Source organism: Uloborus diversus, chromosome 4 (genome assembly GCF_026930045.1).
Source record: "Uloborus diversus isolate 005 chromosome 4, Udiv.v.3.1, whole genome shotgun sequence".
In the NCBI taxonomy this organism is placed as follows: Eukaryota; Metazoa; Arthropoda; class Arachnida; order Araneae; family Uloboridae; genus Uloborus; species Uloborus diversus.
The window spans coordinates 156,038,189-156,053,835 of NC_072734.1; the positions used below are offsets into that span (position 1 = coordinate 156,038,189).

At 36.4% G+C, this 15,647-nt stretch overlaps 1 protein-coding gene across 3 annotated transcripts in view; it reads left to right on the forward strand.

Annotated features, from left to right (window-relative positions):
* Positions 1–15,647, forward strand: part of LOC129220404 (band 4.1-like protein 3) — a 115,430-nt gene that overhangs the window by 22,304 nt on the left and 77,479 nt on the right. Inside the window, exon 2 of one of the 3 annotated variants that reach the window (XM_054854820.1) lies at positions 10,184–10,211. The exons of the other annotated variants lie outside the window; for them this stretch is intronic. The gene's annotated coding sequence lies outside the window, so the exon portion shown is untranslated. The remainder of the gene's footprint in view (positions 1–10,183; positions 10,212–15,647) is intronic. 3 annotated transcript variants of the gene reach the window in all.

The window sequence follows — 15,647 nt, forward strand, 5'->3', positions numbered from 1 at the left end:
GGTCTGAAACGCACAGGTCAATGACTTGACTGGTTTGGTTAGCGTTTTTCGTTCTTGGTTCCTAGTTATCATCCAAGGCGCCATTTTTGCTCAAGATTAATGGATTCTGTGTCCTATTGAGTTCAACTCCTGAATACGAAATCTTTGTTTAATGTTAATTTAACTCCAGCGGATATTTAGCTGAGTTGAAGCTGGCATGGTTTGTATCATGGGAAATCTAATTTATAGTGGTAAAGAAGCTGTGTTTGGGTCTAGACGTTGTCGGAGATGTTTTCATTAAGAGTAGTACTCCGAACAGTCGATAATGCTATCTACGAAAAGTTGAAGAAATAGTTTTTTTTTGCATGTACAGAAATTATTTTGAAATTGACAATCTTGATTGTGGATCAATTAGAGATGGGAATGGTCGAGAGAAGAAAAAAAAATAATTATCCGAAGGGATTTATTTCCATCCGGAAAAATTGGATGAAAAGACATCCGACATGTCTTTTCAAGCATAAACTTTTTTCTTATGCATTGAAAAAAGGCGTTCTTTGTAACACCGAAACACGTGTCTGCAGTAATCTGCAATTTGTTATTTGACCTTGGTATTTCTTATTTATTTAACATACATAAATAGCTTTGTTAAAAGCCAATTTCTTCCAAAACGTGTGAAACATTTCATTTCTCTCGTTTGCCATTTTATGCCTTAGACGTCACTGCGTCGTCCTCCCTAATAAAACTTCGTCCATCGATTTCCTCGACTGAAGCTTATTAAATGCCCGCGTGTTAAATCCTTCATCCGACTCTTTACTACACAACTGGATTAGTCTGCGAACACTTCTACCCAACCTTTACGACTGATAATTAGATTAACCTGTTTAGTTACGTCCTCTGATGCAAACTGAACATCACACGACTTTTGTGAACGTTTTGAAAGAAATTCTGTTCTTCCGATCCATGAAAATTAATTAATTCTGGTGGTTCGAACTGTTAATTGCAGTTTTGATAATGTAATTCGATTGATTCTCTCTTTTTTTTTCTTCTCTTTAGGAGATTCGTGAAATTTCATTATAAATTGCCGCGGTATTTATTTTGGAATAATTTATGGCATTTGCTATATTTCAATTTGGGAGAAATCAATTTCTGTCGATGTTTATTTCACACAGAAATAATTAGTTCTGTTTGATACTACAAGTCTATTTATTGTGTTGGTTTGAAGATGGGGTTTCTTTTTGATTTGTCGATGCATTCCTGAAAATATTTTATTGATTTTCTCTGCTTTTAAAATTAAAATTTTATGAAGTGCTATGTAATATTTCCAATAGAAGTTAAACGTTGGAGTACCTAAAGCTGTTTTTATGAGCTACAGTCTATTATCATTTTACAGCGTTGTAGTAAATCGGGACGTTTTGATGAAAATTCATTGTTTTGTACTGAAGATGAAAATATTAAATTCAACCAAAAATATTCCCTATTAAAGTACCCGAAGGAGCTTTTTGAAAAATAGTTGCCCTAAAATAAGCTGTTTCTTTTGCGTAAGTTTTCGGATCTGATCTTAAAAGGAACCGTCGACAAAATTAACATTCGTTCGTAGACAAATAATCTCTGTATATGATTGATTTTTTTTTTTTTTTTCATTTTTCATACTCCGCCAAAATTTCCAGCTTTTTATGTTTTTTTAATAATTCACAATGATCATTTCTTGGGGAAAAGGAAAAAAAAAATAAATCAGAAGAGCACATCTGATAAGAAAGACCCATGAATATTTCCTAATGTGTTTGTGTGCTTGTATTTTCTAAATAAGTTACCTTTTGATGCTGCATCTTTTAGACCTTAACCGAATCTTGTTTGTTACAGAAGAGGCAATTAACTTAAAATGTGTTTAGGGGTGGGGAGTGTTTTGGTAGTCTAGTTGGATGACATTTACCTTATGAATGTAAACTGCATTTTTTTACACAACATATTTTTACTTTTAAAAAGTAATTTCATCTTATTTTTCTCTTACACGTTGATGTTTTGTTTGTATTTTTGCTATTTGTAAGAAAAAACTCAACTTGTTCCACAGTATTAAACCACATTAGATTAAAATAGTATATAACAATTAAAAATTAAAGTAAATCTTCTAATAAATGTAGCAGTAACGCTCCCTACATTTCTATATTGGAATTAGATCATGATAGACGACGATAGTAAAATTAGTTATACGTTACCGGAGATTTATGATACTTTTCTTTTTGTATTCAAATGCCTGTAGCTTAAGCAAGACAGCATATATAAATATTAGACCTTGAGTTTGTAACTTGCACGCGAAATAATGATAAATACGTTTTGGGGAGTCTAGTTTAACGTTTGTCATCGAAAAAAAGATAGCAGATAAAAATGTGAGGGTTACACACTGTGTTGATGCAGCTCTTGCCTCCGCCACTTTATCTATAGTTGAAAGCTCTTATCTTTGAAAACACTTCTTTCGTCAAGTTAGAACTCACGGAAATGAATGGATTTGGACTCTTTCACTCTGACTGAAATAAAATATTTCCATACTTCATGCATATTTTTGTTCAGTCCAAAAATGCTTTTAGCTTTCAGTGTGTGTTCAATGTATTCTGAGTTTTACTTTTCAAAATGTCAGGGGTCCCGCCATAGGTTTTTATGTTTTTGAGGTTTAACCCTCTGCCAGAAAGAACTCTTATCCTTATGGGACTCCCAATCACAAAAACATCGTGATCATACACCTGTTGTTCTACTCTACTAAGACGACAACTTTTTTTTTTTTTTTTTTATATATAAATCAGAATGAAAAACGTGAAAGAAGACTTTTTTTTAACAGACTCCAAAAAAGGTGGTTCAGAATATGTTAGAGACTTTTTGTGTATGTTCCCCGATTACTCGAAGACACCTGGATCGGTTTGAAAAAAAAAAGTGTTCTTTTGTTTGAAAGGGTATACAGACGACCCCACGGTAATTTGATCTGGATCTAATGAGGGTCCTTCTGAAAATCATGAAAATCTTAAAATTTTATTCGTTGTGGCTGCGGTCAACAGTCAGAATAATCGAAGAAGATATTCGGTCTTTCGCCGATGTCTTTGCTATGTGAATGTTAACATTCACGAACGAATGTCATTTACCAGATTTCGGTCTTTCACTGGTTCAAAGAAAAAGCTGGGAAATTTTTTGTGTGACTTTTTTTTTTTTGGTGGGGTGAGGCTTTTAACACTCCGTCGGGCTCAACTGATCTATTAGGCACACCTCCAATTCTTTAGTTAGCCACGCCCCCTCAATAGCTCATGGAAAAATGTATATTCATTTTCTCAAATAAACTTGTTACATTCGAAAATCATGAAAAGCTGTTTTATTTCTCTTCTTTGGTGTTTGTAGTTGACAATTTTTTCGTAAGAAAATGTAAACATGCGTAGAAAAGATCAGTAGATCAAAGTGTGCTTCCCAGGCTCAATGCGCCCGATCGTGTTCTACAACATATTGCGCCCGACGGAGTGTTAAGGATAAAACAGTCAAGGTGCAGCAGCCCAGTAAATGAACGCGTCGAACCAGTGAACAAACGCAAAATTTTGTCGTTTTAATTAGAATTGTATAGCGTAGGGTTCCCAAATTCGGTGCCGCAGGAAACGGCGAAATATACCCCGAAGTGACCATATGCATATATCAATACATTATGTATGTAAAAAAAAGACTTGGGGGGCTGCTAGAAAATTCTAACTATTCAAAGGATGCCGAAAGAATTTGGGAACCACTGGATAGCATTTAGTTACCAGTACAGTAATTCGTCCAAAAAAAAAAAAAAAAAAAAAAATTGAAAACAGTTGATTCACTGGGGAGGGGGAGGGGGGTTGGTTCAATGATCGGCGTACTTTTTTTGTAAATTATTTAATCTTGACCTGCCGGGAAACGTACGTGATTCCAGTACTCATACATAAACATAATAGCCTTCCCTTATCTGCACCGCAGAATAATGTTTGCTATTTAATTCTCAGTGTGCTGTTTAGAGTTTCTAAGTGCGCATGGAATGGCTAAAACTGATTGCATATAATTTGGCATCGCGTCAAAGAAATGTTTCCGCTGGTAGCAGTAAGTCGCGCGCCAGTAACTGCGAAATTTTAGTTGTTGTGGTTTCATGAGCCATGTCTGAATGAGTATTAATTGAAGTGGAAACACTTTCTGCATACATCATTGGTTTCGACAACTTTCTCAACAATTGGCTATTAATAATCACTGACGGAAGTTGCTATTGGTTCTTATTTAGTAATTTTTTACATGGAAAATCAATCACTCCATATTAAAACAATTCATTAATGCTGTGTGGAAAATCGTTTAAAAAAAGTCTGCTGTATAAAAATTGTTTTCATGAAATATTTTTTCTTCTAATTGTGTTGTGTGTTCATTTTCCATCGAAATCATTTAAAACAGGGATTCACAAGCACTGGTCAGTCGGGATGGCAAAATTTGTCTGGTCTGCGAAAAATTTGACTTTTTTAAGCAGGGATGTTCACGAGGGGGGTGGGGGGGGGGGGCATGGCGCAGACTGCGGCATTGAAGTTTTTAGAGGGAGGGGGATGTTTAAAGGGGCAAGTTAACTTGTAATTTTTCTGCTATAAAAAAAAGGAAAACACTTTATACAATATTTTTTGCGTTAATTTTGTGAATACTTTTCATAAGGTTATGGGACTAATTGTAATGCAGGCTGTAATTAAATACGGTCAATTTTGTAGTGGCATTGATGGAGCGAGTCTTTCCGATCGAGGTATCACTTGATCTCTCCAAACTCGCTTTATTCAAAGAGCAAAAATTATTTTCTAAACCATCTTTTATACCATTTACAAAACGGCTGTTTAGTCAGCGGTCTCAAGCCAAGACGGTGGGAGGGGGGGGGGATTCCAGTTCGAAAGACCGTGAGTTTGTTTAAAAATGTAGCAACCGATATTCATTGAAGTTTTGAAATAATTACGGAATTGATAAAACAGCTTCAATTGCTCAATTTTGAAAGTGAAGAGTGTTCGGGAGTATCGAGATTTAATATCCCATTGAACAGCATTTCTGTTGGAAACTGTTATTCAACTAACTTGTTTATAAACGCGAGCTTAATAATTTCAGAATAAATAACATAATACAATTCAAATTTTCATCTGCGAATTTTTTTTTGTGAAGGAATTTTGAACTTGATTTTTTGGGAACATTGGCATTTGAAATATTTAATGCCGCATTCACTATGTTCCATGCTCCCTTTGTTTGTCCCGACAAAATGATTAGCAATACGTCAAATAAATCTCTTCAAAACCTTAAAAGGACTTCAAAGCACTTAGCTTCGTACTTGAACATTATCTGTGCTTACGATCTCATCACTTACTTTTAAACTCACAAGTGTAAATTTGACAATCTCTTTAATTTTTACTTCCTTTTACAAAAAGGCAAGTATTCGTGAAAAAATTTTCACTCAGAAATCGGCCTTAATATTTCCATTTTTCTCACCCCCGAATGAATGTTGAATTTTTTTTTCGCCCGACTACACGTGGATATATGCCTAGGAACGTACAGACACCCGAAATATACATTGTGACGACCCCCGAGTTAATTACAACGAATTTTCTCGTGACGTCCGTATGTACGTATGTGTATGTATCTCGCATAACTCAAAAACGGCATGTTCTAGAAAATTGAAATTTCGTACGTAGACTCCTAGTGGGGTCTAGTTGTGCACTTTCCCTTTTGGTTGCATTCGGATGTTCTTAAGGGGGTCTTTTGCTCCTTTTTGGGAGGAAATCATTGTTAATTTCGATGTTTACTCAAGTTGTGTTATAATCTGTCGGACACTTGGCGATATGTCGCCAGTTTTTTGGTCGCCAAGTTTTGTCGCCAACTATGGACAAATTTAGCGATTTTTTAATTTTTTTTTTTTTTTTTGAATCTGGTTTCAATTTGGCCACTGTTGATATTTAGAGAGTTAACAATTGAATCACATTAAAATTGACAAAAATGGGGAAATGACATTAAATTGGAGTAAAAGGAAGTCATGTGATGCACACACCAGCTCGTTTACTGTAATTTCTCACACGCAAAAATAGGGTCTGACAAAAAAATTCCATACACGCCTTTGAGCATGATTGAGTTTGGGTTGTTTCCGAAACTTTAAAAGTTTTTTTCTGAATGAGCATGCTTAAAAACATAGGATTTAAAGCATTTTAAGAATAATTTGTCAAATTTTAGTATTTTTAACAATTATTTTAATCGGTGCGCAGTTTGAAAGTCATTTTTACGCTTCTGCACATGACTTCCCAAGTGATGAAATGCCATTCACTGATGCCATTAGTGCACAGCGTAGATTATCATGTCATCCTGGCAGCGTGGTTGATAGCAAAGCGTAAATATTTAGCTCGCCGAAGTACATCACTAGTGACGTCATAAAGACCACGCCTTATTTTCAGAGTCGAAATTTTTTTTTTTTTGGCTCCATGTTATTTTTTATTTTTCTTCTATCAATTTCAGTGACTAAAAGTAGTACTTTTGGCTGATGAAAACAAAATTGTTTCTTGCACTGCGACAATGGGGTCGTTTCCAAAATTTTAAAAGTATTTATTTTTTGAAAGCGCATGTTTGAAAACATAGGATCTGACTATTTTTTAAATAATTTGTTTAAGTTTGATATTTTTAAAAAATTACTTGAATCAGTGCGCTTTAATTGTTTATGCTTCTGCCGAAGACATAAAAAATCAAGAAATGCCATTCAATGTTGCCCTTCACAGAGCAAAATATTTAATTCGCATTTTTACTCACGTGTATTGGCAACGATATGGTTGATAGCAAGCGTAGAGCGCAATTTCAATTCGCTTCTTGCTTATCATAACGTGGAAACGCGGAAGAAAGATGAGCCAAATAGCATCATTTGTGACGTCATCAAGACCACGCCTTGTTTGAAAAATTGGACATTTAAAAATATTAATTAAAAAAGAACTGTTGGGAAAATAAAAGTATTTTCTGGATCCATGGTATATTTTTTTTTGCTTATTCTATCAATTTCAGTGACTAAAAGTACTACTTTTGATTGAAAGAAACAACCCCATTCCAGCCGAGGACTGCAGTTTCGTGCTTGTTAGCACTCATCAGCCCGGCATAGGAGTGACTGAGCTGGAGGTGGAAAATCTCTTAAGGAAGCCTAGAGTGCCAAACAAACTGGTAGCTAATACAGAATTAGCTCTGTCCAGATGAGTGACCGAAACAATGGTTCGGTTCAACTCGAATATTGCAGGCAAGGCATGTATATTCGGTAAGTTACCGCCCTATAGCCAGGGCTAAGGCAGAAATACATGAAATACACCGAAAGCTCAGTCAATTCCAGCCGAGGACTGCAGTTTGGTGCTTATTAGTACTCATCAGGTATTTCTACCTTAACCCTGGCTATAGGGCGGTAACTTACTGAATAACCTCATTCCGTTCGTTCTGCACTGTAATTTTTTTGGACACACTGACCATGATCTCAATCGCTTAGAAGGTATCCATTTTTTATGCTTTCCTACAGAGATAAAAATCTATCTGGTATTTCTTTGAACTTTAATCTCACACTTCCATAGACTGAGCATACTTCCGTCGCAGCAGTGATGTTTGAGTTACGTGTTCAAATACTTGTTGGCTTATCTCGCCGGAAATCGCACATCATGATTTGGTTCTCTCCAGATTAACATTTTTGAGCTTTTTTTTTTTTTAATATTCCAGATGTGTCATTTGTTAACTCTGCTTGTTGATGTTGAGGACATAATTTTACTTTTTGCGAAATTTCAACATGCGCCGTTTAAATGACTACTCATTTGAGCATCACTTTTTCTTGAAATATTGGATTAAGCACCATGTTAGTGACATAGTTTGTATCAATAGTTAGGGCAAAAAGCTGTAATAGAAATGAAAATGGCTTACAAATGATTGCTCTGTTTAGAATGTCAATTAATTCATTCTACACACAGAGAGAGAGAGAAAAAGAAAGGAAAGTTAGTTCTGGTATGCGTGCGATATAGGAAATGAAAAAATAGTCCGACTCAGCATTATTCGCATTCGTTCTTGTAAGAGTTCTCTTCAAAACCTGTTGAAAGCAGAAAGTGAAGATTGCCTTCATCGAGGGTTGACGAAACGAGTTTTTTTCGTGAAACGTCTTTGTTCACAGTAAAAAATAAATTAAAACTCAAAACTCGCGCCAACTTCTCCTTAACCTTAATGATAGCATTGTGGTCCTCTTCATTTGCCGATCGCTTTTACTGCCCTGCCCATTTCCCGCGCATTTCATGTTTTTGACTCTTTTGCTATACGCATACAATGCTGAAGCTGAGGAGCAAATGGGAAGCAGTTGCTGCGATAGTTGCACATAACAAACTGTGTGGTAAGAATCAGTTTCAAAAGACAAGCAAGCCCCTGACAATGACAAGATTCTTTCTGTGCCTCAATTAAAAACCATTTGCTATTAACTTTGAAAACGAATTGGTGCTGACTCGCTAAAGTACCGCGTATTGGAGGCGTGAAATTTCCCATTCCAGCACAGCATCCATCAACCGGGGCTCTAAAAATAAATCTGGAAACTCACCTGTGTTATATGGGGAAAGGGGTTAAGAGGTCCACATGGCTTCTTACGTTGTATCATTATATTCTTTTGAAGGCTTCATTGTTCCGGTAGCCAAGCGGAGAGACTGTTGCTTTTTATTTTCTCTTTCTCTCTCTCTCTCTTCTTTTTATTTTATTGAACCGTCTGTCATTAAGAGCCATCGCAATGTTTGCAGAGCCTCCCTCTGCGGCGTTCCGGAGTGAAGTTCGTTTCTTTGGGTTTTATTTGCGGAGTACCGACGTTGGACTGGGCGGAAAGTATATATTTTTTGAGATTGGATTTTTTTGTTTTGTTTTGTTTGATGAAACTTGATTCGCTTTTCGTATTTAAGATGAGATGTTTCGAAATAGAATGAAGTAAGTTACAAGGAATAGAATGACTCAGTGGCGCAGCTAGGGGATAGAGGACCCATGAATTCTTGGGTTTTACTCATATGTCCAATCCTAATGCGCTGGTTTACATTATGTAAGGACTATTATGACCTCCCTCCAACTCTCCGAATGTAAATTCTAACTGCGCTAGGGGTATCTAATGAGAAAAGTGTGGTTTGTGAATTTTATCCAACATCTTCAAACTTGCTCCCGATTTTTTCTCTGTAACCCTCTTCCCCCTCATAAAAAGGGACTCCAGTTCCCAGGGAACAGCCAAGGTGTCCTGATCGGCGAGCAGTCAGACTCGAAACCGAAATATCCCCGGTTCGATGCCAGCCGGTCGAAGATCCTCCTTGTTCGTTGATGGTAACTGGGGTGTGTTAAATATGTCATGATCACAAAGTCCTCCAAGTGAATCAATACCTCTGGGGGTGCTGAACCAGGAATTTCTCGGCTTCTGGTCTGGACCAAAAAAAAAAGGGCTAGCTTTAGGGCCCTATTTAACCGATAAAACCGCAAATAGTAGTAGGCACGGGAAACCCTAGAGAGTGATATAGTCCCCATGAAACTTGGGGAGTTGTGATACGTATCTTTATTATTCTGGAAAAAAAAAAGTGAATTCATTTGAATTTTATTTAAGATTCAGTGGATTAACAGAGTAACCCTCTACAATATGAAATTGTTTCAAAGAAAGTATATTTGTATTCTTGATATCAAATAAAAGTAAGCGTACAAGTTGTAAAGAAATAGTTCTTGGTCAGAAAGAAAGAATTCTGATAAAGAACAAAATTCACGATATTAAAAACCTTGCAGATGCTGAGCCTAGTTCCCTATACTCATTTTTATATCATTCAGTAAATTTAAGAAAGGTGAAGAATTCCCCCCACTTTCCTACTCACAAAGAAGCAAGTCGAAAGAGATGTGCAGTAAATTTGTGGATAGGAACAATGCCATATTTTACAAATTAGCAAGACCTAAACTTAGAATCTTCATTACAGGATTTTTACATGCATTAAGTTTTCAAAAGTTGTCAAGCATTTTTAAAAACCATTACAAATTTATAAAAAAATTTAGCAATTATTTTTAATTATCCATTTTCCCCCTTACTCATTTACTCCACTCATACTACTCGTTTACTACTTCATGTTATGAAGAAGTCAAAAAAGTGCAATTATAAAATTGTATATTATGCGCTTATTTTTGCACCTTTTTTAATTCTTTGTTTTTTGTTTTTCAGGTAAGAACCTTTCAGTTTCTATTTAGTGGTAAGTTGTTGTTTATTGATGTGCTTTGATTTAATTGCCAGTCAAAATTTCATTTGTATTAACAAGCAGAGCCTGATTACCGCAGGGCACGAGGGGCACAGACCCCTCCTCTTAGATTTTAGGGGGCCCAAAATCCCTATTAAAATGGATTAATTAATCCTATTTTTAATTTAGGATGATAAATTAAAAATTAATTTATCATCCTAATAAAAAATAAATAATGATTTCACTCAGAATCTAGACTACGATATCATTGATAGTTTTGCAAATGCCAAGACAAGGAAAAAATCTCTTATTTGTTGATAAAAATTCCCCTTAAAAATTTGATCTCTTTGCAAATCTCAAAACCACTCAAAGTTTAGTCTTTATTTACTATTATAAGTATCATAGATAACTTTGATATTTACGGTAAACTGCAACGGGCAAATTTTAACTACATCTTATGTAATTATCGTACACTATATCCCTTCTACTTTTTAAATGTTGATATGAGGAATCACCAAATTTAGCATGGTTGTGTTAATCCGCAAGTATTGAAATATTTTATAGCTTCAGAATAAGCGGGGATAGGGGGAGCGGGCACAAAATGAATTTCATGCCCAGTGTCTTCAAAAATTTTAGTCGGGTTTGGGGGGGGGGGGGGGCTGAAATAGAAATGTGCCCCATGTCCAATATCAGAATGATCGGGCTCTGCTAACAAGGGTGTATCCAACTCAGAAAACAAAGCGGCTAATGAAGAAAATGCAACAATATGGAAGCAAAAGAAAAAAAAACTTTTAATCTCATAATTTATTCACTATGTTTTCCATTTGCTCCAATCTCATGTTCAGTGCCTTATGGCAGTGTCTATGACGTTCAACAGTAGCTCGAAAGGTTTGTCTAGCAGTTACACCAACTTAGCGATCAAAATTGCATTATTTGTTAAATCAGCCAGGAAATCCTTTGGTGACAATTTTTTAAAAATCTATATTGCATTCTCGGGAAAGATGGACTAGTTTTGAGCTAAGAAATAGCCATCTGGCGACGTCAGTCACAGTTTGGCTTGGAGAAGAACAAATTGGTGCCAAGCAGACGGCGGATGCTGTATTGGTTTAGCATTATTTTTTCATGCCAAAACAAAATCCCCAAAAGTGGCCATAGTGGCAAACCTGCTTGTTGACTTTCTATCTTTTCGTGAACATAGCATTTTCTCATTACATATTTGTTTTTCCCTGGGTTCATGTAGCATGTGTGCTAAATTTCATTGTTTCAGAAGTTTATTAGAACGAACTCTTCGCAAGTCTAAATAGGGTAATTTTTAATTATAAGCCTTCTGAGGGACATAATTTTTTATTAATTGCATTCCAGTTCCGAATAGTTCCGAAGAAACATTGCAGGTACTTATGTACCTTACTTGCAGGTACTTGTATATACCCTTACTTAATCAACAGGGTATACAGTTGCGAAACAAACAAGTTATATTATCAAACGGTAAAACCCATAAATGTAAAAGATATTAGAAAACTGAAAAAAAAAAAAAAAAAAAAAAAAAAAAAAAAAAAATCCAAAGTCATCACCCATCGCTAGTCCGGAAAAGGAAATGCCGAATTCGGAGGCGTTCTTCATTGGTTATGCATCCTCAGCGTCTAAATGTCAACGTCTGCCTGTTGATTTAAGATGCAGGTGCTAAACAGGTGGGGGCGTTCGTTGAAAAAGAGCGTCACTTTTATTTATTCTCCCACTTTTACGTGATTTCCATACAAAGGCACCTGTGTTCCCGGAATGGCGTTGGGTCCAGTTGCTGCTTGCCAACGGCTTCAGTGCGTTGATCTTTGTGGGTGGTAGGCACTTGGAGAAGAACAAGTACACGTTTGTTTCATTGTCTGGGGCCATCAAGCAGTACGCGTGTGTAGGCGTGGCTTTCTGTCGCCCATACATTGTGTTGAAGATTGCTCAATTACATTCATTAAGTTTGCTCAACCTGTCAGAACTCATTGTTCCCCTTGATGGGTTTGACTGCTACTCTTTAAACCCAAATATGAGTCGAATGCTGTGACGATGGGAATTGATTTGCGTTACTTTTGTGTTCTGTGTGCTAGTTGTAGTACGTGCAGAGCGTGCTTTCGTCTAACCTTTTTACTTCCTTTTACAAAAAAGGAAGTATTGTATTCGCGAAAAAATTTTCACTCAAAAATCGCCCTTAATTTCCATTTTGCTCACCCCCAAATGAATGTTGAGTTTTTTTTTCGATTCGACCACATGCGGAAAAGTGCCTAAGAATGTATAGACACGCGAAATATCCATTTTGACCATCACCGAGGTAATTACAACGACTTTTCTCGTGACGTCTGTATGTATGTGTGTATGTGCGTATGTGCGTATGTATCTCGCATAACTCAAAAATGGTATGTCCTAGAAAGTTGAAATTTGGTACATAGACTCGTAGTGGGGTCTAGTTGTGCACCTCCCCTTTTGGTTGCTTTCGGATGTTCCTAAGGGGGTCTTTTGCACCTTTTTGGGGGGAAATCATTGTTAATTTCGATGTAAACTCAAGTGGCGTTATAATTTGTCGGACACTTGGCGATATATCGCCAGTCTTTTGGTCGCCAAGTTTTGTCGCCAACTTGGCGACAAATTTGGCGGAGTTTTTTTTTTTTTGGTTTCAATTTGGCCATTGTTGGTGATATTTAGAGAATAAATATTGAATCACATTAAAATAGCGAATAATGGGGAAATGACATTAAATTGGAGTAAAAGGAAGTCATGTGATGCACACATCAGCTCGTTTTTTTTTACTGAACTGACGCATGTTGATCAAAAATGGCTCAACTTAGACACATTACGGCGCTTTTTTTTTTAAATTATTATTATTATTACATCATTTTTTTTTTTTTTTTGCGTATAGATCCTTTTCTCCTAGTGACGTGACGAAAGCAAAATCTAAGAAATGCTTTTCGGAAACACATTAAAAGTTACCAGAGAGCTTCAACATAACATTAAAATGGAAAAATGGTGGGGGAGGAAGAAAAAACGACGTGTTGCGGGCGGCAACAAGTTTGTTTTTGTTCTACTCGGGAAAGAAAAAAAGAAGTTAACTTCTGTCGAATTAACCGCTCCATAGCTCTTCAAAACTGACTCAGAAATGATGGCAAACAGACGTTTCTCTCAGGTTGGGAAGTGATGCATATGATTGACATTGGTGTCCCACTTGTCGGAAAACCTTGTGGACGAATTGTGACAGTCCTTGGGAGACTATTGTCTCGAATGTCATTTTTTCGCCTCGTCTTTGTTGTTCGCTCGCACCGGATATTACTCTGACACGCTTTCTTAAATGATCTCTCGATCCCTTTTGATTCATGACACATAGACATACCGCAGATCACGTGCAGTGGTCAAGTGCTTCCTGGTTTATCGTTGATGGCGATAGTTTTAATATTTTTACTCGCGACTAAATTAAACTTCGATGTGTATTGATAGCTCGTTATAATAAAGATACAGTCAACTCCCGCTAACTCGAAGTTCGAAGGGACCGGCTAAAACGTTCGTGTTATTGGTAGTTCGAGCTATGGGGGAAGTTTATACAACAGTCTCAAGAGTTTGGAACCCAATAAAAACTTCGAGATAAAGGAATATTTAAGTTATTAGCTTCGAATTATCGAGATCCGACTGTATTTCGAAATTGAATACGGAGCTTTTCATAAATAAAGGAACATTTGGCTTCAACTTGACACCTGCCTCCTTGTATCACAAGAGACAAAGTGTCACACTTCAGTTTACCTCCTCTGCTTCCCTTGCTGGACCGCCAAGAGCCAAGGTGGGGCCCTTGTCAGGTCCCCTTCATGCAGGAAACTTATTAAAATTCTACTATTCCAAACCCTTCCTCGCCCTCCCAAGGGCTGGGCTCCTAGTTTCGGACTAGGCTGACGTGGCCTCTCGTTGGCCCTGCTCTCTTGTCACATGTACACGCTATATTAACAAAACGTATCGCAATAAAATTGCTTTTATTTCAACCAAAACGTATGTGATGTCACTCTTCTGCCCCCTCCCCTCGTCATAAACTCAATTTCACGAACCCGCCTCCCTCCTCAAGGCCTGACATCATTTGTGGATGACCCCTAAGGTTCTCTTCGGCGCTCAAACAACGCTATCTGTAAAAATGGTGGTTTTAGATGATGTACTCTAATAAGTTGTTGAAAAATTAGAAACTGTTTACTGCCAGATAACAAGAAGTGAGAATTTCAAATTGTGTAACTTAGCTATACATAACATTCGTTATTATTGGTTTTAGACGAATCACCTAAATAAGTCGCCCGGAGTAGTTTTGTCCTGAATTTGTATTTAATGTTATTTTACATTAAATTGCTCAGCTTTTCTCAGTCTTTAGAGATGCTTTATAGAATTAAATAAACTTAAACATGTATGAGCGTGGGTTTGGTTTTAAAGCACCCCACAGTGATTCAAAACGACAAAAAAGGCGGAAAAAATTCAATAACTTTGAATATTCTCAAAAAATGCTTTGGAAAATTGTTAAAATTGTTGTATGGAAATAATTATCTTCATGCTTGCTGATCGTATTCACTGCGAAACCGCGATTGTACGTCCCTCGGATCTACGTTTTCCCCACATTTTACGTTTTTTATTATCAGGTCCCAGTTTTTCGTACACTAATAATATTAATTTAACCCGGATGGAAAGTTTGTTATTTATGAATTTCCCGCATTTTACGTTTTCCCTCGGCAGTTAAAAAAAAGATAAAAAATGTTTTAAAATTAAGAAAAGTGTTTCCCTCTGTGCATTTTACATAATCCACTCTGTTGAAAGTTGATTCATGAAAACAGAAACGCTTCTGCTCCATCCATAGCTGACGTTATGGACTTCTCGGCCGCCAATGAAGGTGAACCCCAAGAAGAAGAGGAAACATAACTCGTCTCTTCTTTCAATACTGCATTTAAGAGCTTAACAATAGTAAAAGACTATTTCCTTTATCATAAAGACCAGGAAAAAACTTTGCAAAGTGTTCCAATCCTGGAAGATGCTGTATTTACTTTGGATTCAATGACTCATTATTACTGACTATTTTCATCCTAAACGCCCGGATTCTTTACTAAATGTGTGAGAATGATCTAAACTGGGGTGTACAATAATGTTCTTTTCGTAAAATTGCATCATTCATCAACTCAATTTTACATTTTATAAACGTCATCGTCGCAACCTGTATTACTATTTTTGTTTCCTAAACATATTTTTGCTTTTTCTACATTTCCCGTATTTTACGTTTTCCCATATTTTATGTTTTTGGATTTGAATTGAAGTTTTCTCATATTTTATGTTTGATTCAGGCCTCTGAGCAACGTGAAATCGGGGTTTCTCTGTAGTTCAAATTCATTTCTGTTTTTAGTGAAAAAAATAAATTAAATCAGTCGTATGCCACACGCAAGTTTTATTTATTGCAATTGA